The 26,908-nt window shown below is 43.2% G+C and overlaps 1 protein-coding gene across 1 annotated transcript in view; it reads right to left on the minus strand.

The window, feature by feature from the left end:
- CLIC6 (chloride intracellular channel 6) overlaps window positions 1–20,571 on the minus strand; it is a 30,510-nt gene extending 9,939 nt beyond the window's left edge. Inside the window, exon 1 of the mRNA XM_013955235.2 lies at window positions 20,515–20,571. The gene's annotated coding sequence lies outside the window, so the exon portion shown is untranslated. The remainder of the gene's footprint in view (window positions 1–20,514) is intronic.
- Between the last annotated feature and the right edge of the window lie 6,337 nt (window positions 20,572–26,908).

Consider the following 26,908-nt stretch of genomic DNA (forward strand, 5'->3'; position numbering starts at 1 on the left):
GTGCACATGTGTGTTGGGTCTTATTCAAAGATACCAGGAAAAGGAAAAAGCTCTCCACACCCTTCTTTCCACTATTGCTTAAGCTCACAGGCATAAGCACCATCATGTCTTTAACTAATTTCACAAGGCAGCAGGACCTTATGCACAGGATATTAAATAGTGTCACAAAAGAACCATATTCAGTTCCTGGAGCTGCTGCTGCTTTGATTTAGCAGTTCTGCTTTTCTGAGTTGCCTCAGCACCCTCATCTATAGCAAAAGGGTAATGATAGTGCCTTCAGTGAGGAGGAGTCACACGCAGCATGTCATTCCTAACCTGGCAGTTTGGGCCCTCCCTGAATTGTAGTTGCTCTGCCTCTGGAACCGTTGTCAGAATTTGTTTTGTAACAGTTTCTGTCCAAGCTTCTCAGGAATCTTTTTTTTTTTTTTTTTTTTTAAGGTTTGACCTCAAACGTTTTGTGCATCCAAAATTTTGATGAGAAGGGAATTTGTTTTTCCTGGACTTTGTTTCCTTTTGAAGGTTTGGGGGGAAAAACATTTCAGAAAGAGAAGGCTTTTTTGTTTGTTTTTATATAATTATATATCCTTTTGAGGCTACAATAAAAAGGAGAACAAGGAGTACAACATATTCTTTTTCTTCCGTAAAGCTGAACTCCAATTCCATTTTTTTCTTCAACGCAAGGGAGATACGTTACCTCCTTTCCTGTATTTATTCTGGCTAAAAGGCACGTTTATGCAGCAAGTGGAGCAGAACCACTGCCTAGTGGGAGGGAAAGAGCTGTCCAGCTGGGAACACCCTCGTGCATCTGGCTCCTTCCTATTCCGCTCAGCCAGTGATCTCAGGCTTAACTGGAATTTTCCTGCAAATGCTGCATCTGATCCCCAGCTTTTATGTGCTCATCCTTCTCATACCACCCTCACAGCTCTCCTCTCCTTTTTCACGGTGCATTTGGTGTCCAGTCAAAGAAAAGGAGCAACAGCACCAGGCTCAAAACTATCACCTGAAAAACTAGGAGCAGTTTGTGAGCTTGGGTCAAAAGTAGGAAGCTGTTGTGAAATAAGCCCGGGTTCAACTTTTGAGAACAGCAGCTGTTTTGCTTTAATTCCTTCTACAGACTCACTCGTTCTGCACTGGCACAGCTAAACTGAGCCCACCGCATGCTGGTGCCCGCCGCTGCCCCACACAGCCTCTGTGCGCGCAACTGCAACTCTGCGTCTGGCTCCGCTACCCCACCAGGAAGGCCTATTGCACACCACGAGGTGCTAAGGAGAAAGGGGAGGGGAGCTGCCCGCACGTGCCCTCTCCTCCCGACCCCGAGACAAAAACCTGCTTCTTCACTGTGAGGCCTCCAAGCCATTTTTTAAGAACCTGGTCATGCATGCATTGCTCCTTCCTGAAATGAAACGTTCATCAAACTTCTTAAAAACAATATCAGAAGTATCTCCTTATGACTGAAGGTAAATTATTTACATGGCCAGCCACTTGGCGGTTGCTGCACCATTTAACTGCTTCCTGCAGAGCTGACAAGTTGGCCACGGCTTTGTGGCTATGGTTAATGCTCCCTCCACTCAGGCCGCTCTACCCAAATCCATCACACTGAAATGCAGGCAGGCAGATGAACCCATCCATTTTTCTTTTCTTGTTTACGTGCGTTCAAAGTCTGATATTATCTCATATTATCATGATTTTAAACGATAAAAATACCAGAGTTAGTTTTCTCAATGCAAAACCTTTGTTTAAAGGGAATAAAGTGCTTTCACTAAAGACCTTTTATGAGGAGTCCTCATCACTAGTAATTTCTGCAGACTTGGAGAAATAATGCCGACAAGATCACAGGCAGAGACACAGAGAGCAGCAGCACGATCGCACTCTCATACTCCCACTAGCACAAAGACATCCTTCAGCCTTGGCAGAGGTCCTAAGAGACCCATGAGTTAGGCTGCAGTGTAACAGAGATTTTCTAGATGCCAGCCTTGTTGTGTTGGCGTTCCGTGACAGATATACTGTTTTAATTAAAAAAAAAAAAAATCTTTTCCTTGAATGCACAAAACTTGATTTATGTTTTTGATATCTGCTACAGTATTCATGCAGATTACTATAGTGCCATAGTGCTGAAAAAATGCAAAATTTGCAATATCACTTTTTTAAGAATGCAATAAAAATACAGTTACATGTCATTCTGGTTCATTGAAAGCAACTCTAATGCGCTACAATAACATATGATGCATGGTGATGCTCACAGAAGCACCACAGACATGTCATTTGGGTAAGATCATGTTCAAACCAAAGCTTTTTGTGAGGAAGAGAGAGATTACATGGAATTTTCTCTATTTAAACACTATGTTCATTTTGTGGCCTAGGACTAGGGCATGTACACCCAAACACTGAATTTTACAGAACTGTTTTGATGCCACCTACTGGACTTGAAAATCCTGACTTCTGCTCCCGCAGTGATGAGCAGTGGCAGCCTCAGATGTTAACATATCAGGAGAGGCTTTGCCTCAGAAAAGTCTGCAGCAAGAGTCATTGTTTTTTGCTAATAGCACCTCAAGATTACTTCAGATGCTGAAATTATACTTTCAGGCTAAGTTTTAAGATAAAGCATCCCAGCCTTCTGTAATTTAAAATACATTTTTAATGAACAGAAATTAAACATTTCACCACTAATTATTTCAGTACTTTTAAGCAGTCATGTAGTTCTGCCTATCTGCTGATATCAAGCATTTAAAACAGATGTTTCCAGCTGCTATTTAATTTCCCCACTGAACTGCAGAAAAATTCATATTCAGAATGTGGTTGGTAGCTGAGATTCCTGCACATAAATTGTATTTTGGTATTTACCAGTGTGGACTCTTGCTGTGTGTGAAATCCCCAATAGTGAACCTCAGTGCAGACACTTCTTCAGCAAAAATCTCTCTCTCATTTGTTTTTTGTTTGTTTTCAAACAAACTGAGCACCCTGATATCTAAAGAGTACCATAAAGATTTGTTTTAAAAATAAATTTCTCTTTATATTTAGAAATATTAAAAACATCTATTCAATCTTTTATCTTGAACAGTATTACAGGGTTCAGAGAACACAAAACATTATCATCCATACTTTAAAAACTGACAACTCTGAACATTCAAGCTCAGCAACACACTTTTTGTCCTAAACCCTAATTCAGCTTTCAGATTAAGGAGGCAACAGTAAATATAACTACAAGCATTCTGCTAAAAATAGCTTCTTTCTCTTTTTATGGTGCTAAGGTAAAAAAACAAGCAGAGGGAAAGGGGAGCAAGTATACGAAAACCTTTTCTCTAAAGAATGAGGGGCTGTTCTGGCTTTCCCCATCCTCTGCTGAAGCTGGAAGTCTGCCTCTACTGAGTCAAATACAACTGGGACAAACTATGAGTGCTCTCCTTCCAGTAACACTAACTTCTGGTACTACACCAGAAAAGTGTCTTTGGTGAAGTCCAACTCTGTAGGAAGCCTGGCCCCATCCCACATGAGCAGGAAGAATCTTCTCTACCCTCCACCCCCAGTGCAGGAGGGACAAGTTAGGGCTTGGAAGATTACCACAGCTGCAACCTTCAGCTACATCATAGACAAATTCCCACTCTGTGCTCCCCTCGGAGCCCATATTTGGGTTGCTCAGGATGTGATCTCAGTAGTGAGATCATTAGATGCAAGACTGAAAGGATCCTAATAACCACCCATTCAAATTAACACCCATGGTGGCAAGTTGCAGTGTATCTTATAGGACATGCAAAACTGGCCATCTGGAGAGTCGGCTGAAAAATGGACCCTGGGGCTTCTGAACGTCTCCCACTCCCTCCCCTTCATCCTACTCCTCTTTCAAACCACAGTCTATGCATTTGGGTACACGTAACTTTTAGACAAGCAAGTAGACTTGCCAACTGCAAATAGAAGGATGGGTCCTTTGAGTTTTGTATCTGCTGAAGTTTGTATCCTATTGAATAGCAACCTGAAATGCAGCTAGTTATATTGGATCAAGCGGATTTAATTTTGTTGTTAGAATAAAGCAGCCTTTGATTACAACTCCTGTGCATCTATAGGTGAGAAGTGACAATAAAAAATAAAGCATCAATTGACTTTACATCCTAATGATCCAGACTGCAAATAGACACACTTTGGTAAGAGGATGTGATGGAAAGGGTAGGTGGCCAGATCAGAAAACTGCACAAAACCTGGAGACAGATGGAAGACAGAACTGCAGGAAGGAAGTCCGGAGGAGAAAGCAAAAATTCAATCTGCATGCACTTGGGCTAGACCATGAACCACTACTGCCCAGAGGCATGAAGCCCTCTCCACTCTAGTCAATGGATGTTGTGTGCTACAGGTAGATCAGCAGCACAGAGGATCTCACTGCACAGAAGGGAACATCGTTAACCAAAAAGCAGATGACATCTAGAGCACCAAGGCAGCTAGAAGCAACTCAAGTCATGGTGCCTGCTGGCTTTCCTGTTTTCTTCCTCCCGCTCACAAAAATGACATCACACACTAGTCCAGGAAGGAGCCTTGCAGGTCCTGCCTGGCATTGCAGACAAACATAAGGACATTTTTCAAGCAGAGAGATGCTGGAGAGCTATCTGGTGATAGAAAAAGATCTGCAGGTGGAGCCTGCCAGCCCAGGAGGCAGGAAATGCAGCATTACCAGTGCTTTTTGGAACAGACTGGATACCCCACAAACCACCAATGACCCTGAGTACTGGAATAGTGGAAAAATACTGGAATACTGATAAAAATGGGTACAAGTGTTACATTATGCTGGAAGCCACTCATATAATGTCAGCCAGAAAAAATTAGGTCTCTGAACAATGGAGACCAAGAAAGACACCTTTCCTTGAGGATGATTCATCTTGCCTGTCTCAGACACCCAGCCACCTGGAATGATGTGCCTTCTGGTCGTGCTGCTGAGTACAGCCTTAAACAGCCCTATACAGTTTAAGCATTTAAGTAACCTACGTGAGCTGAATCCAACCCTTTGAGACTACCTATCAGCTATATATGACCACTGACAAAAAAAGACCAGTGCGTTAATCCCAATGTGTGGCCCAAATGTCTGATACACCTTCAAGAAAAAGGTAATATGTTAGGTTATGTCAAACCAGTTACTTCCATGAAGGCCAGGCAGTATTCATGCCACAGCACACTGCACTGTACAGGGTCCTCAAGAGCTCTCTGCAAAGATCTGGAAATCCAGATTCATGAAAGATTAAGTCAAACTGAACCAAGTGCTACTAAGGTGATGAGGAAAATGAGGAACCTATCTTACAACACGGGATAGGAAAATTTGGGGGGGTTAAAGTTAGAACAGCTTCTAACCATCACAGCAACAAGATTTTGAACCAGATTTCCAGTAGGATTAATGGGTATATAGAGATGTATGTGCATATGTAACAGCACACGAGAGGAAAAAAAACAAATTTATCTAAAGACGAGACTTGATCCCTTTCAGCAGGGACTTGGACTTATTCTCCACTGGGAGGTCTCTTCCAGCCCACTGTTTCTTTGCCTGCAGCAGGGACACCACTCCAACAACTAGACAATGCAAAGCTCCATGCTTTTGTATTCCAGGCCACTGAATGTGTCCAAATGACTACAATAAATGTAACAAGCTCCAGGACAACAATGGAAGGAAAAGGTGCCACTCAGTAAACAGCAGCAGTCGTCCTGAACAGAGGCAACTTTCTAAAAGAACTCAATGTTCATTGGAAAAGGAAACAGGTGATGGATATATCACCTGTGGCAGGGAGCTCCAGGTCATCCAACCAGACATGAGATAGGATAGGATGCTATTGGCAGTGAAGAGAATGCATGTATTAAAATTAGCCAGATTGCAAAAAGCAATCAGTACCAGAGGTCATCCTCTTCCATGGATGAAGGGGAGAGCTCTTTGCACAAAAGGGGATTTTATTTAAAGGGGCTTGAGCAAATCACTGTAAATCTAAGCACAGACATCATGCGCTTGACATATGCTTACAGCTGGGGATGAACACATGCTAACATGGTCCAGTGTATTTATCCATTAGATAGGTTCAGTTGTCCACCTTAGAGAAGACAAGGAGCAGTGCGAGGATCACAGGGATGACAACTGAAAAAAAAGACTTGACTCTATCCAGTGGCTACACACAGCAATGGCCAACAGCAACAGAGTCAGAGCTGCAGTAGGACACAAGCCCTTGAGGCAGCTACAGGACCCAAATGAAACCCAAGATAGCTGCAGCAGCGTCCTTGCAGACCGTCACACACCGAAACAGCTCAGACCTCACAGAGGCCAGGAGGGCTCAGAAGGTATCTCATCCACCAGCTGGCCTGATGTTGGAAAGTCATCAAAACAAGGTATAGGCACATACGGTACCATCTCACAGAACAAAAGCGGCAATGGATAGGGAGCAAGTCTCCTACCTGTGAAAACAATATCATCAGGGAGTGGGATGTTGATTCAAAGATGAGCATACTTGGAAGACTGAGTCTTAACAGCTCATCAAAAGGTTGGTGATAAGGAGCGATAACTTTCAAACAGGTCTTACCTGCTACATGCCTGGGCCAGACAACAGAAGATTGTTCTGGGTGCTTGTGGCTTGCGTCAGCTGGGTGCAAAGCATGGATGTAGGTCGTCGCCTTGATGAAGGGCCAGTTCAGCCGCCCAAACATGCAGCCATCAGGTGTAATTGCCCAGTGCACAATCCACAGAACAGGCTACAGAGGTGATTTCTTAGGATCCTACTCTAAACAGATATCAGGGTGTGGAGCTCCAGGGCATGGAGCTTGGATGTTTTACCGTCAGCTACTAAACTGGTGCAAAGGTGCACAGATGAAGAAGAGTGTGGCTGGGATCCTCAGACAGAAGGATTCCTTGATCAGCCCAGCTGTCCCCTTTACCTCGCGGGGAAAGGGAGAAGTGTGGACATTTAGTAGTAACTAGAAGCTAAATACTAAGTCCTGTACAAATCTAGAATGAAAAGATCACTCCTAACTTAAACAGAAAACATATATGGAGAACATTAGCAGTCCTTTATGAAATACTGTGTTAGATTAAGGTTTTTAGCCAAAGTTGGGTCAAAAAGAAATGCCAAAGGAAATAGGAGTACAAGAAATGAGTATAGGTGAAAGGTGGTAAAAGGAATTAACTTTTCACCTGCACAGCTTCAACTGACCACAGACCACAATTAAACTTTTTTGTGACCACAGAATAAAAAAAGTAGACTAAAGGATGCATCTCCTTACAATTTGGGTGATAATTTAGGTATACCTACATGCTGTATATGTAATGATGCAGCTTTTTATTAGTGATTATCTTACCATTAGTTATCTGGTTATTATTAGTGATAATAAAAGATGGACTCTGTACTGAAGCAATGGTCTTCTGGCACTGAATATGAGTCCAGGCTGAGCTTTCAGCTGCAGGAGTAATGAAACCCTTGCTACCTCAAAACGTAACATCTGAAGCTTGGCAAGATTTGCCTCGTGGACTGGCCACCTACTAGCATTTCACCACACCTTCTAATAATTTCATTAATAAGACTCTCTTCTTTCTTTTAGGCTTCTGAAATTATACATTTATATTTTTCTTTCATGCGGTATTTGCATGATATTATTATGATTATTTTGTGGCACTGGATTTCATAAGTCATACTTTCAGTAAGGCTCTTTTGAAATGAGATTTTCAAAATACTTTGGTTTTTGTTGGAAATGGCTCTTTGAATTCTTTTGGTCCCCAGTTCACATTGAGGGATTAACAGAGTGCTGGAGTTTCTTTGCAGGATATTTGCTTCACTCTTGCTTAGGTATTCAGTACTGAACAGTGATCCCAGCTCAAAGGGGTTATATACACCTGGAAAGTCTAATCCTCTCTTGACGATAGAAAGGAAAAGAAGTCTGAAGCTGTAATTTCCTCTGGTTTCAGTTCTCTCTTTTCCCCAAGATGCCAGCAGCCATTTCAGAACAGAGAAAGCCTCCATTATTCTAACTTTTGCTACCTTATTTACTTACTTACAGTCTGCTGGGTAAGTAATTATTACCGAAATTAACTTAAGTACTTAGTAAGTAACTAAATGCTTTTGATGCATAGGAATAAATTTCCTTCATTAAGAAGTAACTTTTTGGCAATAAACTCTTTACCTTTCTAAAGTCCTTCATAAATAATTAGACCAATATATTGGGTCTGAAAAACACTAAAAACCAACACAAAGCCCTTTTCCATTTTAATAGCTGCATCTCTCAAAACTGATTAAGTGAAAATGGTAGTAATAACCAAATGTTATTTTAAAAAAATTAAGCAGAAGCTACTTCAATTCAAAGGTTAACTTTGTTCCAGAGCATTATAGGCATCAGTTTACAGGAACTTATAATCCAAACATCTCCAGAACCACTAGTAAGTACAGAAGGTAACATTCAGTATTAAGGAGCCAATCAAATGTTAGACCTTTTATTATTTTATCTTTTATAGAAATAAAAGGCCCAGATTCACTCCTATTATTTAGATGAAACACCCATTTACTTTTGATTTTCAATATCTAGTCTGTCCAGTACTTCTGCCGAACAGTGTCTGCCTGCATGCAGGCCTTCTAATTCTTGTAATATGTTTATAGAAACTGTGGTCTTACTGATATTCGCTCCCATTTAAGTTAAAGGAAATATGAAATTAAACCTATATACGTATGCACTCTTACAAAAGGAAATGTAAAACAGTTCTCCGTTTTACATAAGTTACTGCTGCTAACCTTGGGACAGGCCCTTAATGTTGTCACTGGTATTTTCAACTGCAACTGTGGCTCTCTATGGGCAGTTACAGCAGGTGCTCTCAAAAATCCTAAAATCAAATTAAATCGCAAGATGAAAAATGCAAACTGAGAATTTATTTCCTCAGATACCTTGCAACTACCTGTGTTAGGTCTGCAAGTAAAGCAACCACGCTAGCCACAGCACTCAGCATAACCCGGGATGGTGCTGTGACAGGGTCAGGATGAAACCATCGGTACCTCTCAGGAGGGAAGGCCACTAATTAAACCTAAGGGGTGTCTGCATCTAACTAGCTGACACCCACAGCAAAATAAGCACATGGTAATAAAGCAAAAGCAATGGATAAGCAGTAATCCACTGCTTCGCTAACTAAACAGTAATTTACTTAATAAATTATTTCAATAATGATGCCTGACCATCACAAGCAAAACTATTTGAAGCACACGCTTCTCTCGCATTGCACTGCGGGGAGGGAGAAAGGGGGATCAGGTGCTTCTGTGGCCGCACCAGCATTTGGAGGGAACCATAAAGGAGTTTTTCTGGGACTGCTTCAGTTTTGAGGGCAGATTTTTGCCTCATGCTCTGGGATTGCCACCCCAGGAAGGACCTGCAGTGCTTCAGCAAGCCCTGCCACAGGGCTGGGGAAAATTCAGCATTTTCTCTGGTTTCCATCTCCAAGTCTTAATGCAGCCATCTTGCACAGCCCTCAGTGGGCCAGATTTTAAACTTTTTAGGACAAAGAACATATTTTTTCTATTGCTTGTTAGACTTTGGGCCCAAAGCAACAATAACCAGTAGCATGTTGCTTCACAAATACAATAATTCTCTGTAATAACTTTTTTCCTAAAACACTTTGTAAAATTATTTCAACAAATAGTACTTTTTCCCATTCATAATCACCGTTAATACTTATTTATCTCTACCCCTTTACAAGGTTTACTTATAAGACTATGTTTAGCAAGCTTGCAAGAACTATGCAAGGTAAGGGAAATGAAATACAAGAACAAATGGGAAAACTGACATGTGGCGAGCAAAGACTGAAAATCTTTAACTACAGTTTATTAGGGAATAAATGAATCTTGCCAAAACTAGAAATATCATTCTATACAAGTAATTGTTATATTGCATTAAATGCACTTGTTTTAGATCTCAACCAAAATAGCATTACTGTTAGTTATCATCTTTTTTTAAGTACATGATGATAATGGATTATACGTGTATTACTCACGCACAGCAACTGAGATTTTTCAAACCAGTGGAAGTAACGATTGCCGCTTCTGAAAAATGGAAGCCATTCTGTTTTAATTGAAGATGTGACAAAATCTCTATTGCTTTTAAAACATCAGGCCCTAAAAGATCAGCCATTTTATTCGGAGGAGTAGGGCTTACACAAAGGCAAAGGGTAATAGGTGCAAAGGTGCCCTGCTCCTCTCCCCTCTGAAGTGAGCTAGAGGGAGGAAATTCCATTCCTGCTCATCTACTTTAGTCACAACAGAAACCTGCTGGCTGATTAATAAAAACACATTGCCTCAGAAAGAGCACTCTTTCTAATCCTTATCCACTTTACTTTTAAGATTCTTACTAACATAGTTTCAAAAAAACACCAATAGCCTACGAAAACTGAGCCCTTTTTAACTGAATATAGTTAAAATCTGAGCATGTGTGAACACTGGGAAACACTGCCCAGCTACAGATCACTAGCTTGCACATTTAAATCTTATACCAAGTAGTTCAAAACTGAATTTCTTTTCATATGAATTCCAACGAGAGACTTATTTCTGTCTGTGTGTTAATGTGAACATTACCAGGTCACAAGCGCATAAGCAACAAACCAAATGCTATTAGCTATTTATCCTGTTACAAGAATTATGTTTAAATACCTAAATGCTATTTCTAAGCCGTACTTAATAACATGGCAAGATACCAGTTGAACGGTCTACATTGAGACAAAAATCTTATATCCCTGTTAAATTCTTGTGGGGAATTACTTCAACAAAAGAGCATTATATTCTAGCACACATTATAGGTCTGGGAAAAACAGATTAACTGGTATTTTACTCACACATCCTGTTGTACACTTTACCATATGATACTTAACCTGCAACATAGCTGTGCTGTTGCAATCTAAATGCAAAAACTATAAACTATCTGTAATTTGTGTTGTAAATAAATAAGTAAAATATAAGTAGTAAGTAAATAAGCAGTTTTATGCTGGTTTAGAAAACAGGTCATTAAAGGCATGGTGAGGGGCTTGAGAAAATAATTTTCCAGTGGTATTCCTAATTCTGATGTTTAAATCAAGCTGTGAAGGTGAAATATGAAGAGAAGGATTTGTTTGTTTTTTTTCCCCCCTCTCCCTCTAACAGTGATATTTTGATCCAAATGGAAAATAAATCAAATGACCAGGTAAAACGTTACAAATAAAAAACCTCTCAGCTCCAGTGGGAATTAGCAAAGACTTGTCCTGAAAGAACAGTTAAAAACCAGGCTCAAGTACCTGCAAAAAACATTAGCTTGACATAAAGGGGGTTTGGATTCTATTCCTTCCTTTCCCAGTATAAACTCAAGTTCAAGGTATTTTTAATTTTTCTGCCCCCCACTTTGCTTCTATTCAAAGACTTCTGGAAACCACGAGAAACACAGTATCACCCATTAAAGTACAATTTTTAAATGGAAATATGCTGCATGAATCATACTGCAGAGCAACCAGCCCCAGTATCTACAATTGTAAACACTGATGTTCCTCAAAATAAGTGTCAGAGACCTGAGGGCACTGCCAGGCCTTATTTGATTTTTTTTCCCCAAAAAGCTCAGGTTCTGTAATAGCTTTTTAAAATAATTCCAAAAATTACTACCACTTAAATATAAACAAATGATCCTCAAAGACACAAGTGAGAATTTTTCTGAAATCCGAGTAAATGGTGCAACATCTTCATAACTGCCCCATTTTAATAACTTGAAAAAGAACATGCATTTGCCATGTGGAGTTCACAAATGTCCTGCTGTCATTCACTTCATGCCATAACAGTTACAATTCCAGTCTATTTTGAGTATTCAGATATATTCTGAAACTTCAGCATATGAAGAGGAAGAAGAATGAAGTGAAAATACCACCTTGCCACCTCTGCCTGGCTGTGAGGCTTCGCAATCATCATCACTGTAGAGAGAAAAGGAGAAAAATAACTTTGCTCTCTTAAGTTAGCTATATATATATATGTATGTGTATATATATATATATATATATGTATATGCATATGTGTGCATATGCATGTGCGTGTGTGGGTATATATGTAAAAACTAAAAAAAAAAACAAAAAACAAAAAACACAAACAAAACACAAAACCCCACCACTCGGCGGTGTGAACAACAGCTTCCCCCGCAGAGGAAGCGCGCCCAGTGACGGAGGACAAGTTTACAGCTGAAAAGGACTATTTCCTACATGTCTCATCACAAGAATCCGAAGCCTTCCACCTCACACACACGCACGTGGTACATCACACAGTTATCCAGCACAGAAGTCTCACGCTTTTCATTTGTACACAACTGTTATGTGAACATTTTCTGCTAAGTAGGTCTCAGACAGCAATTTAAGATGATACACTACACAAACTGCCACTGTTTGGCTTGAGAAACTACATATTTTTATTAAGGAATTAAAACAGCTTCCTTTAGTGCTGACAAGGCTGATGTTATTGAAAGTGACTGGAAGGCAATCATTCAGTTTGTTCAGTCTTTTATCAGTAAATAATCAGACGCTGCAAATGGAAATGCATATAACTCCTTATCACGGCGTGACATTTCATTATCAGAGCAAGAAAATAATCATGTAACCTTCATATGGCATTTACTTATGCTCCTTGGTAAGAGCCCAAGGAACATGCAATTTCTTACTTTTTAAAAGAAGCAACAGGATCTTTTCAAGGGAGAATTAGCCTTGGCTCAAAAGTCAAGACACAGAGAATACAACCAGTGATGGAACATGAGTAAATTTCCATGCTTCAGTTCCCCTTCTATAAAATAAGTATAGTATTTCCTTTTACTAAGATTATAATCTCTGAAGAGCAAGGTCTATTTCTTGCTAAAAAGTAGACAGCCACCAGTTCAAAGTGACCTTGTCTGAGATAAACATCCTAAAACCGTATAGTCATATTAATAATTTCCATTACCAATTCTGCTTCACAATAATTAAACTGTATTTTAAAGAATAACCATAAACAGAATTTTGCATGGATCCTTACAATAAAGAGCACAAGACTTTAAGAAATGCAGAAATACAGTGTCCCTCTGATGGTTAACCCAGGCTGGGGCCCATAAAGGTGAAGTGCCCCAAAAGGTGGAATTGTTTGTGGAGAGAGAGTGATCATAAGATTGCCTAATCCCCTTCCTACAAACAGGGCAGCAAAGTTCTGGAAATAACTTATTTCAAATGAAAAAACACATGGGAGGAAAAAGTTTTTAGGATTAAGGATATCTGACAAATCAAACTGGAAGGTTTTTGGTCAATGAAATGAAAAAAAGGTTCATTTTTGCTGGTAGGCAATTTAGTAAAAGCAAAATATGGATTCTCAAATGGACTGAGCATCATTTATAACACCCGCAAGGGAAGGGGACACAATGCCTCTTTATCTTTTCTATGCCAACTGTATTTTGTTTTCTCAAAGCATGTGGCAGCTCATCCTAGCCCACAACAAATCCCAGAATCAGCAGCAGCCAGGGGCCACTGGATACCTGTTGCTATTATAGGAAAAAACAGCACATGAACCATACCTTGCCTAACCATAAGGCTGCTGGATGCTTCTGACTTCTCACATTTCATCTTTCTGATGCTGTCTTGTCTCACTTGGCAGCTATTATTAAATATTGATGGTGTCAGAGAGACAGCAGTAATAACTCTGTAACTCTGCGTCTGTGGCACTTGCTTGGGTGAAGGATGCACACTAATCTTCTGCTTATGCTCCAGGCAACATCATCATTTTGTGAACAGTGCCTAAATCTAGACCAAAGGTTGACAGGTAATATTTCCTCAAAAAAAAAAAAAAAAAAAACCTTTTATTTAATCAAGATGACTTGCAAAATTTGATCTGAATTCATTAATGTTTTCATCAACTATAGTTATATTTTTCAATGAATTAAATATTGGCCAACCCCCTTTCCTTCCCTCCCCCAGAAACTCACTCGGCACATTCTAATGTTTTAGATTTGTGAATGCCAGAGGAGTGCTGTACACTGGTTTGTTACCCATCTACTTAGAAGTATGAATGAAGCCTCAAATTAGACAAACAGCATGAAAATTCCCAAGCACAAGCTGCGTAATAATCACCTAATGCAGCAGTTGTCAAAATTTCTAAAGCAACTTGTCAAAATTTTTAGATGCAGCCATCCAACAAGATTTATAAAATGAAGGTTTCACTTCTGACAACCAGGGACCAAAGACAGGAAGCAAATAAGGAAAACTTTCGTCTTTGCCCCTGGTTTGTAAAGAACATAAGATCAGGCTCCTTATGAAGACAAAAGAACTCAGTGAACAAGGGCTGTACAGTTGAATTTTGGGCAGCAGGGTGATCTCGTGAAAAGTTCCCACGGGTTTCAGAGAGCAAGAAATACAGGACATGCCCTAGGACTGAATCAAGAGAGTAGCCCCTGTTTAGCAAAGGGCTTAAATGTCACGTGACTTTAAGCCTATGCTTAAAGTAAAACACATGGTGAGGTGCTTTAGTGAATCAGTGCACTCAGAGTAAACAGAAATAGAAAAAGGTATAGAAATGTAGTTTTGAAGACATTTACTTTATTTAAAAACTTTTTTGCCTAAAATAAGCCTGGACAATAGCACAGATGTTTAAGATTGGTATAACATTATGGACACACGCAGTTTTAGGACTTCCAAAGCATGGACAAAAAGGTGGCCCCCAAAAATATGACTAGATCCTATCAAAACAATCAAAGGTTAGGTGCAACTTCACATTTGTGATGACTTATGTGCATCTGTATAATTCTGTGGTTGGAGTGTTTCTGGAACAGGATTTGGACTGTAATTTGTCAAAACTGCTATTAGCATAAGTAAACAGAGCAGTGCTGCTTCATTAAGCATGCCTCCAGCAGCAAAGCTGCAAAAATAATTTTAGGGTAGCTTTTAAAGCTATTCTTCAGTGAGTGGCTCCAAGGAATTTATTTCATTGTAGAAGTCTAAAGCTTGAAAAAGTTGAGAACCTGCATCGCCAAAAAGGAAAGCAGGGACTGGTAAAACTGAAAAAGATCATACATCCATAAAATTTGCACAGCTTTCTGAGAAAAGGGTTGAGATTGTTGCCTTTTAAACAAAAGTCTCCCAAGAACAATTTTATTTTAATAAAAAGACTGCTGAAAGAACACTCAGCTCCCAGAAAAACTGCTGCAGGTGCACAGGGCCCGCACAACAAACTGAAGAGTTAAAATCACCACACAAGCTATTAATCAACCAGCAGCCCGTAAATGGGGACTATTCTGATTTTGCTGGGCAGCCCTATGGCCCCAACAGGGCTCAGCCACAGCTGGGTTTCAGTAGATTTAGGCTACACAGTGCTCGTGCTCTGCTCCAGTACCTAAGCTTCCCCCCAAACCTCTTTTAATCCATAAATACCAGGGTAGTATAACTCCATCTATAAGAATCTTTACTTTCGCCCTCCTGAGGTCATCTGAATTCTGAGTTCCTACAGTAAATCCATATTAAAAATGAATAGTAAACACATATCTACTTTCATTCGATACAGAACGTCAGCTGTTCTCCTTACAAACCATACTTATCTAACTGATTTACAGACTGATTGCACTGATGAGCAAAAATCCAAAATTGAAGCATAAATACCTCCTTGGTGATTTTACTGTAAATGTTTATGTCAAGCGTCAGGTACAGAACAGAGTCCACTGAATAGGCATGCAGGCTATGGTGATTTTCTAGAGATTTGAGCTCCTGCTTTCCACAGACTTCATAGCTATAGTATTCAAAGCCCAGAGGTTCAGTTTTAGAACAGTCCATTTTTACTTTAAATATAAGTTATGTACAAAGCACAGTTCCATCACACAGCAGAAAATGAAATTCTTTTCTTGTTCCATAGTATGTTACACACATTAACATTTAAGCAGGATAATTTAACTGTGGTGGCACAGTTTGGAGACACAGATGCAAACACTTGTTATTTTCTATGTCTCTAGTTACAGCAAGGCTTCCGACATTTTTACTTTCTCATTTATCGGCACTTCTGATAATTCAGCACGTCTCTAAGTATATCAAGTCAGTCAAGCACATCTCAGGAACAGTGCAAGGAAACTCTGCATCAGTAAAGTAACCTCATTTTTATCAGAGCATAACAGAATCTGGAATCACATAAAAACTTTGTTCTCTGGTAGGAATGAAATAAGTCCCTGAAAGAAATAAATGACTTTGAATTTGAGTTCAAGAATGTCACAAAGATTGGATAAAGCCTACTTCTTTTCACCAGATAAAATCTATTACCTTAGGCTCATGGGCAGCTTTTACTATATGCCATTTAACCCAGAATGTAAGCAAGAACCGTCTTGGAAGGGAAATAATCTCAGAGAAGACCTCATATACAAATTGGGTTGAGCTGGCTGAGTGTTGGTGCTCAGCACTTACAGCTGAATTGCTATCCCTAGAAACCTTCAGAATGATGTAACTTGTAGTTGTGACTCGGGTGTTTAAGTTTCATATTTGTAACAAAATATAAAACTGAGAGGAAAGTTTTTTTTTTTTAATTTAGCAATGGAATTTTACATCCTATATAAGTTTTTAAGGTTTTGATTGTTTGAAAATTTTTTTGAATAATTTTGACTAGAGTTCTATTATATTCAAATAGTAAGATAAGCTCTTCCTGAAGTGGGGAGGATAGCATACACATACCATTAACCTTAGAAGACAACCAGCTAGCAAGCTTCGACATGGCCAAGGTGTCCTGCTCAAGGTGCCAGATATGCCTTGTGGAATTACCAAAGAGCAATCAAAAAGTGTATCTGGATGCCCTTTGCAAATATTTGACTTTGAAACACCAGAAACACCAAGCAACACTATCTAAAGGAAATGTACAGTGCAAGTTGCATCATGGGAAACTGGAAATCAAAGAGGAGCCTTGGGAAACCCACAAAGCAATTTTGATATGGTCTTGTTCAAGGAGTCTTACATTGTTCAGCTTCATTTTGAGCACCAATCAATTGCCTAAACACAGGTGTCTACTGTCTTTTGAGGTGCCTTAGCATAGCCTGTGTGGCTATGCATAGCAGCTAGTCCAGAAGGATGTCCTCTCCCATAGATACTATGTTATTCCTTCTAACTGCTAGAGTATCTCAGCACCAGATCTGTATCCTGAGTCCTAGGTGTCAAAGTTCAAACTACCCCGCATTGCACAGCAGCCCAAAGCAGCTTAAAAGTACAGCTCCCAAAGTCCACTACCCTGGAGGTAGCAGAAGCTTCACCAGCCACCTCACAGTGGGAAGCACGAGGCAACATGATATTCACAACATTCAAATACATGTATGCAAAATGAAACAAGCCAATGCAAAGCAGCAGGAAGCAGAAGAGAACAAATTTCTAAATTAGAAAGGACAAGCTCATGGTCAACAATGGTAAAAACAAGAAATGCTTATAACTATACAAAAGTTGTGACTAGTCATCAAATAGTTATATCCAGAAAAGGCTCACTGTCTTTTTGAAGGTGACACTTCTGTTTGTTATCCTCTGAAACTTTATTACTGAAAGAGTGGCAAGTACTGCAATGTCAGCCAAGTCTAATGTAACACTCCTAACAGGGAAACAGTGAACATCATTCTGACTACCACTTTCTTGCGAGTTTTCTCCTGTTACGGGGTTTACTTCTAACACTGCTTTGTATTCGTATTGTGCTACCAAATCATGGGACAGACCTCCTCTCTGATGAGCACTGTGCACAGAGGCACAGATAACAGGCAGACAATCCCCACCTTGTCCATTTACAACTAAGCCAAAAATCAACAGGCAAATGAAACAAACAGAAATCGGGACCACAAGGAACCTGGGGCCATACCTTGTTAGCAGCTTCCAGTGGCTTTGAAGAAGGGAAGAGTTTTAAATAGAGGTTTGAGGAAGATCAGCAAGGTGATAACTAGTGTATTTACAGGGAACCCCATCAGCTGCACAGAAGAAAGTACAAAAGGTGCTTGCTCAGAAATGCAACAGAAGGGTGAAAGACACCCTTCAGCAGCACTTGCACAGTGGAGGTGGGTGTCAACATCTCAGAAGCATGCAAGAGGTAATAGGCAGGAGTATAATAGTGGTAAAATAGAGCATAAGCAGATTGGTTACATGCATATTAGAAACATGCATGTGAAGGAAGTTGTTTCAGGCTGCAATTGAAATGTCTGCATTCAGTTTGATCGCCTATCTTGTTTCCTTAACCCTTGAGTTTTAGCAACTGCTCAGCAAGGAGCCTCATGTCTGTGATAGTGAGACTGTCTCCAAGTGACAGCAAGAGCAGCAGGAACTCTCCCAAGAGCAGGAGAGAGCTGCTTCCCACCTCCCAGCACTGCGCTCCCTGCACAGTTCAATGAGCGAAGGGATGCTGAGCTCTCCAGTAGGCTTTTTCTTGTATGAAAGTGGAGAAACTCTCATCAATCTCAAACTGAAAAAAAAAAAGAAAAAGAAAAGAAGGAAAGAAATCTAGCTCTGGGTGAGATAAAATAGTCAAGCTTTGTAATATTCCTCCAGTGAAATCATTAGAATAGTGGCTGTAGTATTTTCAAAGCATTCTGAAATTACTAATGCTAAGTCTATCATCAAAACGCCCCTTCCTCTGTCCTCATTAACTCAAAAATATATTAAAAAATGCTTAATCCTTGTATTTTTGGATTACGAAGTCACAATAAATGTTCCTAGCCTTATTATAGCCTGCTTCCTAATTTTGGCCAGGTTATTCTTCTACAAAGAGCGCACCCAGATCTGATGATACAAACGTAGCCCTTATGACTTGCTTATAATCCTGCCACACTCTGGCACTCACCTGGGGAATATGGCACTCACCTGGGGAATATGTGAGCGTAAATCAAGAACAGAAAAGTTGCAAAAGCATTGGTGCAAAAGGGAGCTGTTGATCTGTGAGCCAAAAAGTACATAAATCATCTCTGCCAGGCTGAGCAATAGAAGCTTCTGCTGCATAAACTTAACACAAAATCACATATTTCAACTCGTCTTACCATCTAGCTAACGTGGACCAACTTGACATACAAAGTTACCTTTAAGCCACAGACTCTCTCCCAGGCTGTGTTGTAAGGAAATTCCTGAATTATGTAGAGGCTGGAGCATGTTCACCAAAACCAAACATTATTAACTTTCATCTTTCCAGTATGGCGTTATCCAGTATGTTTGGCACTAAGTATATGTAAGTATCAGAGCATTCCTCAGCTTTTTTTCACTTATGGAGGCTGAGTCTTGGGGGGAAAAAAAAAAAGTGCACACTTCGGTGGGATAAATCAAGGTGTAGATATTGATCCCTACCTCCTCCTCCAGAGGAGGACTGGTGACAAATTTTTCTTTCACACTTAATTCAGGCTGCTTGGCCAACCCAGGGGGTGCAGCATTTGCATAGGAAGTATGGCTGGCAGTGGAGAATGCCCAAAACACCTTCCACTTCCTTAGGTTAAGTCTGGGTCTGCTCTGAGAAAATATCCCACCCTGTTCCACACGTTATTTTGTCCAGAGAGGACAGAGAAGAGAGAAGAAAAAGATCTCATGATGGTTTTTACATACAGAAACTTCACATCTGATATTTTGTCTCTGTGGATGGATGCTGTTTCCCACATGGAGTTCCAGTGATTTTAGTGGGATTACAGGTTCAGAGGAGAACAAAGCACTAAAGCTCTCCAGCATAAAATAGCAGAAGTTAGTTTTAAGACCACTGTATTTTTTTCACCCTTTTTTGGCCATTTTCATCTAACCTAACATCTTGCCTGTCTGAACATGCACAGGTTGTACAGTTTTAATGGATAATGTTACATTGTTGGACAGTTACTTACTGACTTTCTGAATCCAGTACTGCTACATTTAGGGGCAATTAGCTAAACTTTGGGGATTTTCTAGCATGAACCAGGATCAATAACATATTTAAAGAGATATTTTCCAGTTTCTTCCACCTAAGCACTTATGATGCTGTACTATATACCCTTACTACACTCTGAAGAGCTTAAAAATCCCTTGAGAACCCCTGAAAAACACTTCCTTACGTCAGAAGTTGCAGCTAGCTATTGGAAATAGATGCCTCTAGGTACATCCCCATGCACACACCAGGTCCCATGCACCGCACTGAGGAGGCCACAGGGTCCACCAAAACTGGAGCCTGCCAAAACTCAAATCCTGGCACATGCTTTCTATTTACACTTAGACAGACATCAAGTAACACAGCCCAGAGCTCCTCAGCAGAAACTCTGGGAGAAAACACCTTGGCAGGTCAGGTCTGTGTGTCTCTGGTCCTGCTGGTGCCACCAGCCCCCTGGGCCAAAGGGACAGGTGACCCCGGTCTTCAGTGCACCAAGCAGGAAGCCCGTTCCTGTCCTGCCTGCCCTGAACCATGAATGGAATGAGAAATCAGAGGCAGGATTATTTGGGGCGCTAATAGCCAAATCACCTTAGCTACCTGGGGTTTTCACCTGCTGGATTTAAAAACCACTAGCCACAGGAGCTACCCAGAGGTGCCCATGGCGGGGAGGCTGGCAAACCAAGGTTTCCCCGACGATCCCCCCACACCTTACCTTGACGAAGAGGGAGATATCATGTTCCTGCTTCTCCTCCTCCTCACCCTCCTGCTCCAGGGCAGCTGGCGAGCCCGCCTCATCCTCGGCGGGACCCCGCAGGCCGTTCAGGCTCAGGCCCTCGGGGCCCGGCGATCCGTCGGGCTGCCCCGCCGCTACCGCGCCTCCCCCTGCCCCCGGGGCTGCGCTGGCCTCTCCTGCCCCCGCCGCCCCCGGGGCTGCGTCCTCGCCGCCGGGGCCGCCCTCCCCGTCCCGGGGGGACGCCCGGGGGGCGCCCTGCTCCCGCGCCACCGGGGCCGCCGCCGCCGCGGGGTCTGCCCCCGGCGGGGCGGCCTCCCCCGCCGCCTCCTCGGAGTCTGCCCCCGGCGGGGCCACTGCTTCCTCCTGGGGGTCTGACCCCGCCGGAGTGACCTCGCTCGCCGCCGCCTCGGGGTCTGTCCCCGCTGCGGCCGCTGCTTCCTCCGGGGGGTCTGTCCCCGCCGGGGCCGCCTCCCCCGCCGCCGCCTCGGGGTCTGTCCCCGCCGGGGCCACCTCCTCCGACGCCTTCTCCGGGTCTGACCCCGCCGGGGCCACCTCCTCCGACGCCTTCTCCGGGTCTGACCCCGCCGGGGCCGCCGTTGCCTCCCCGGGGTCTGCCCCAGCCGGGGTGGTCTCCCTCACCGCCTCCCCGGGGTCCACCCCCGTCGGGTCAGCCGCCCTCGCCGCCGCGGAGCCCTCGGGTGCGTCTCCCTCCTGCCCCGCCGCCGCCGCCTCTCCTCCCGGCCGGGCAGCGCCCGCCGGGCCGCCGCCGTCGGGGTCCCGCTGCTCTGCCCCCGCCTCGGCCCGCTGCCCCGCGGCCGGGGGCTCCGCCGCCCCGCCGCTGCCCCCGGGGGGCCCCGCCGCCGCGGCCCGCTCCTGCCCGGCGGCGCCTTCCCCCGCGGGGGGCCCCGCCGCTCCCTCGGGGGCGCCCCCGGGCCGCGCCGCCGCCGCCGCTTCCCCGCTGCCTCCTCGCGGCGGGACGGCGCTGCCGCCGGGCTGCCCCGGGCTCTCCGCCATGCCGGCCCGCGGGGACCGGCGGTGCCGCCGCCGCCGCACCGGGGATCAGCGCCGGGCACCGACGGGGGGGACGGCCGCGCCTGCGCACGGCGGGGGCGTGGGGGGGGTGCGCAGGGCCGGGCTGCGAGCGCAAGGGGGCGGGAGCCGCAGGTGCAGGTGCTCCTCCTTCCCGGCTTCCCCCGCACGGCACCTGGTGACACTCCAAAGCCATCCTGGCCCATTCCTGCCCTTGCTTCTCCTGCCCCCTCCTTGCAGCCCTCCAGACACCCAGCCCGCCCTCCGCTTCCCACCGCGGTCTTGGACCCACGAGCCCTGAAGCAACATCTCCCGCCTGCGGGCAAGAGTCCCTGGTCTCCCCGCTCCTCCCAGTGTGGCAGTGCAGCAGGCGAGCAGATTGTGGGCAGGCATTCCCCCTCCATCAACCAGCCAGCCCTCATGCTGGTTTTCAAAGAGTGAAGCAAGTGGCTGAATCCACGCTCTGACCGGCTTTGATCAGAGAAAGCCATGGGGTCCATGCAATGCCCATCATGGCACGCCAGGAAGGAGGCACAGCTCAATATCTCTGAGAACTGCTTGAGTATTTGGGGTCAAACCTGAGCCACTGAGCTGCAGTGCCTACTGGCCACCTCTTACTGCATCCCGGTGCCCATCTAGCTTTGACTTTTGTAAGAGTGACATGGGAGAGCCAAGAGCATTGGCACCATGCACACTCAGTCAGGAGTAGGAGACTGGCGAGAGGTGAGTGGGGGCAGAGTACTTCAGGCTGCCCTGCCAAACCGGACCCACTGGCAGGTGCAGCTGGTGGCCACTGAGGAGCTAATGGTTTGCTAGCCACGGTGCAGTGCACACAGTATGGCTGCAGTCAGAACAAGGCACGGGGCTCTGCTTCCCTAAATCCAGCCTATGAAAGGAAGCACGAATAAATACCCTGAGCACCACCGACCAGCTGAAACTGGCAGAGCAAAAGTACCCATGAACCAAGATTTCATCTCAGTAGCTACTTAGTATCTGAAAGATGTTCCCAAGTAGTCTTTGGGCTGCAACAAATACTGTTAGGATGCAAGCCTGTAGTAAGGCAGTGCAAAAGCCTGTACCCATACCAACTAGCATACAGCTGTAAGAGCAAACATCATAACACTGGGGAAAAAATAACTAGACCTTATTTTAAGTAGCCTTCCCTCATATATTATCATGCCAGGTATTGCCTTGCAACATGCCCCTGCAAGAATCTGGAGTTTGCATTTAAATATAACCAGAAAGCACCTGCACCTTTTGGGTGAGGCAGCTGCAGATTCATCCCACGTACATTTTTCTTTTCAAGATATGAAGCACCTTTTCATACTTTTGGTAATTTCTCTTGCTTATGGAGGCACTGAAGCTCTACAGAAAAGACAATCTGTAGGTGTGAGGATAATCTTCAGTACAGTTTTGCTGTAGGCAAGCAGAAATAATTTTCTAGGAGATGTAACCTGCTCTAGTCCCATTCTCTCCAGAAGTCTAGTGGCGATGATTAATGTGAAAGGATTGCTTATTTCACAGATTCTGCTGCTTGAAAGGAACATCTTCCTAGTTTTCTAGGTGTAGAGGGAACAGTAGAAGGAAAAGTTAGCTGACAAGAATGAGGTAGCATATTTGAAAATATGGAGTTAAAAATTTTTATATAAGTATTTATAAAAACACTTTTTCATATTTGTGTGTGGAGAGCAAGGGGGCAGATTGTAAATGCGGGATTTTGGAATGAGCAGCAAGAGAGAAGATGCAGCCAACAGGAGCCAGGAAATACCATACGACAAATCAGTAGGCCAGATAAAATACTCACTCTGATAAAAGTAAACCAACAGGCAAAAATAATAAAAAGAATAGTGGCACAACTATTTTTCATAGAAGTTACACTTGCCCAGAGGTGCTTTGCCAGGGAGACAAAGAGAATTGGGAGATGGAGACTGAAGTCGTGGGCAGTTGTGATCAGAAGGTGTCTCAAAGGTGTGGGCATTTGGGAACAGAGGCTCAGCGTGATCCATCGTAACACAATTGTTTCTCTTCTCTAGTAGGAGCTCTGCTATCAGGGGAATTAATGCACATCTCAGTCATCTCTATTTCTACAGAGATGATATAGGCTCACTTGTCTTAACCCTTGCTAGCCGAACACTGGCCACATTCCCCAGTGCAATACAAATCCTCTCTGTAATTTTACAAAGTTTTCAGATGCGAGATGGAGCACAGCTGAAGACAGCTGTGCAGACAAGTCACTGGCATTGCCACATTGTGTCCTCTCCAAAAGTAGATGGGATGCTGGCTGGAAGGAAGAAGGCTCACCTCTGCTGAGGTTTTCACCATGGGAATGACCAACATCCACAGCGCAACAGTGGTGGGAAATTTGCAGGAGAATCCTAGCATAGGCATAACCACTGAGGCCAGCTGGCTATAGTCAGATGACCACTGGGTTTGGTTGTGCCCCCTGAGAAACTGTCTCCTGCTCCCAGTCCCCTTGAGCTCAGCTTTGATGACTGATGGGCACTACCAGTTGAGCTCCCTCTTGCAGCCCCATGTGGCACAGCTCCCTTGGGCTCAACTGAGGTGGCTGCTCCTCAGTGTTTCTTCTTTTAAACTGTCCCCTGGATGACAGCTCTGCATCACTGCTCCAAATACCTTTTTTGGCAGTTTCAGTTTTCATTCAGCTTATGAGGCTGGCATGGGACTTGCATTACAATGATTTGATGGCACTACATGAAAACCAACTGTGTCTCACCAGGGTTTATTCACTGGAGAGCAGTTTTAACCTGTTTCTTATTTTTCTTTATTTGTCTATTCCCTGCTCTGTGGCTCTCAATTTGGTATCAAATAAGGTGAGGATTTCAAGGTCAGCAAAAAGTCTTTCAGTGATAAACACTGTCTGATTATTAATGCTGGGCAACATTTAAGAGTAATCAAAGATTAGCTATTTAAATACTCATAAGAGTCTGACAAAGGCAGAACAGAAAAGAACTAACAGCTGACACAATCAAGCTACTATTGTTATCTTTTTATAACAGGGAAAAGTTTAAGGTATAGTGTTAAATACAATTGCAATTTTTATGGAGTAATGTTTGAATAGTTTGTAATGGATCTTGGTATGTTTTTCCTCAAGTATACGCACAGACATTTTTCTAATTTTGGCATAGTTAAGACCTAGCAATGATATTTGTAGGCATTGGATTAATGATTCTTTTTAAGGGCAACTAAAATATTTTGGAGATGTAGATTGACAGATTAACTGTGAAGTCAAATTTGTGATGAATCCAGCATAGAAAACTCCAAGGGTTTTTAAAGCCAGTTCAACTATTTGATTCCCCCCCATTCTTTCCATATGGAAAACATATTATCTGTTTTTCAAATGCAAATAGTTTTCTCTGCAGAAATGCTTAGATCGTTTTCATGCTGACTGTTCCTGTAGTCCATAAATTAACAGATTGTAAATGGAGGGTAGATGTGACTTGTGCAGTTCATTCTCTTCTTTGCCCTAAGAGGTGCAGTGACTGCTGCCTGCTCTAGCTGTCCACCTCACTTGTGCTTATGCTGTGAAATCCACATGCAAGCAAGACAGTCAGAGTAGAAATTCAGAGAGCCAGTGGGGAGGGGTTAAAGGGGACAAGGTGAGCACAGTTCAGAGACCAGCCAGCCAATCAGCCTAACAGAGAGCTCCTTAGAGCTCTTCAATGTGGTTTTACAAAGCGAGTTTTGGAAATAGGCCATTAATAGTAGATCTGTCCCAGTGAAATCCTAGAGCTTTGGATATCTGTTGTTTCGCACTCTGTTCATGCAACAGTCTTCCCCTGTAACTCAGTCACTTAACAATTAATCTTTCTTGATTCAGGCTCCTTTACTCCTTCAAGCTTTTTACATCCCATCTGTTGCTAAAACAGGCTCTCAGCTAATAAATACAGTTTTCCCAGTTTGGCTTCAGGAGGGATTAGTGCACACCTTCTTCATTTCAAAGATGAGTGCAGGTAATTAAGTATCACAGCTGTTAGACATTAGCAGACAACATGAAGACCCCTTCATAGTCTGTTAGCAAACAGGTTGTATCCCTGGCAGTTATCAGTTAGGCTGTACTTCCTTGGATTATTGTAACTCCTCTTCCTTCCCTGACTCTACAGTGAGCTGCAGACCAAAGTAATAGTTTTTGCAGCCTGAGGTAAGAGAAAAACACCTCTCCTTCTGAGAGCGCCATCCTCCCCAGCCCCACAGCAAAGGCAGCAGAACAGGATGGGTTTTCATGCCTTTGCCAGCCAGTTCATGGTCTTATGCAGTAACACGACTGCCAATTATTTAATGGTTTACCCTAAAACCCCAACTGTGAACTGGGGTAATGGTACCAGCAAGGTGCTTTTGCCTCCCGTGCCAGCTGCGACCTCACCCAGGAGCCTGCTCTGCCTGTTCCTTGCTGCCAGCTGAACTAGTGCTGGTTTACCAAGCATGCGCATCGGCTTTCCCCAGGGTTTACCACTTTTCAGGAATGAAGCTACCTACCCCCAGGCCAAAAACTGCCTGTGCTCACAAAAGAACAGACTTGTGCTTTTTTCCACCGTGAGCTGAGCAATTGCAAATTTGTACTGAACTCAGTGGGAAATAAGAGTGAGCAGAGCCTCTAGCACCTACTTCTGCACACGAACTATACCAGCAACTGAGGGCGATTGGCTCAGAGAGAGCTGTCACTGCTGGACACACCTGAACTCAGGTGAGATGAATCTTGCCCCAGGTGGTTCTCTTAAAGCCTAAAGTTTGAAAATGGCCTGTCAGCAAAATGTGGGCTAAAGCTTGATTCCCCCCCACACACATAAGCTCTGCATTAGCTCTTATTGCAGTCAGTAGTTTTACTTGAGCTTCCGCAAATTGTGGTATAAAGTATTATCCCATATAAGAGCATGGCTACCAAACCCTTTGTGATGAAAGAAAAGAAAAAAAAAAAAAAGAAAAAACTGTGTTTGCCTTGTATGTAAGCCGGGTCTGTATTTTCCTGCCTTGAAACTAGGGAAAAGATAAAGCTGCAAGTGAAAAAATAGTATTAGAGGGCTATAATTTTTACTGCTTTTAAAGTATGTTTATGTTAGCTATGCTCTTTTTTTGTCACTGGTTTCTTAAACTGTTGTCAAGAAGCTTGTGTGGCACCCAGTTGCTTTGTATTTGATAAAGTACTCAGTCCTCCCAATCAAAATTAGCAGAAAGAGATGCCTCTTCTCTGAAAATCAGGGTAGCACAGTGTGCGCACTGTGGGGGGGAGGTGATGCTGTCCATATTTAGTTTTGTGAGCTTCCCTGCGCTAAGCTGATTAGGGGCAATCGGCTCCTTCCCAGCTGCTTAGTGGCAGCCTGCTTGGGAA

Source organism: Apteryx mantelli, chromosome 1 (genome assembly GCF_036417845.1).
Source record: "Apteryx mantelli isolate bAptMan1 chromosome 1, bAptMan1.hap1, whole genome shotgun sequence".
NCBI lineage: Eukaryota > Metazoa > Chordata > Aves > Apterygiformes > Apterygidae > Apteryx > Apteryx mantelli.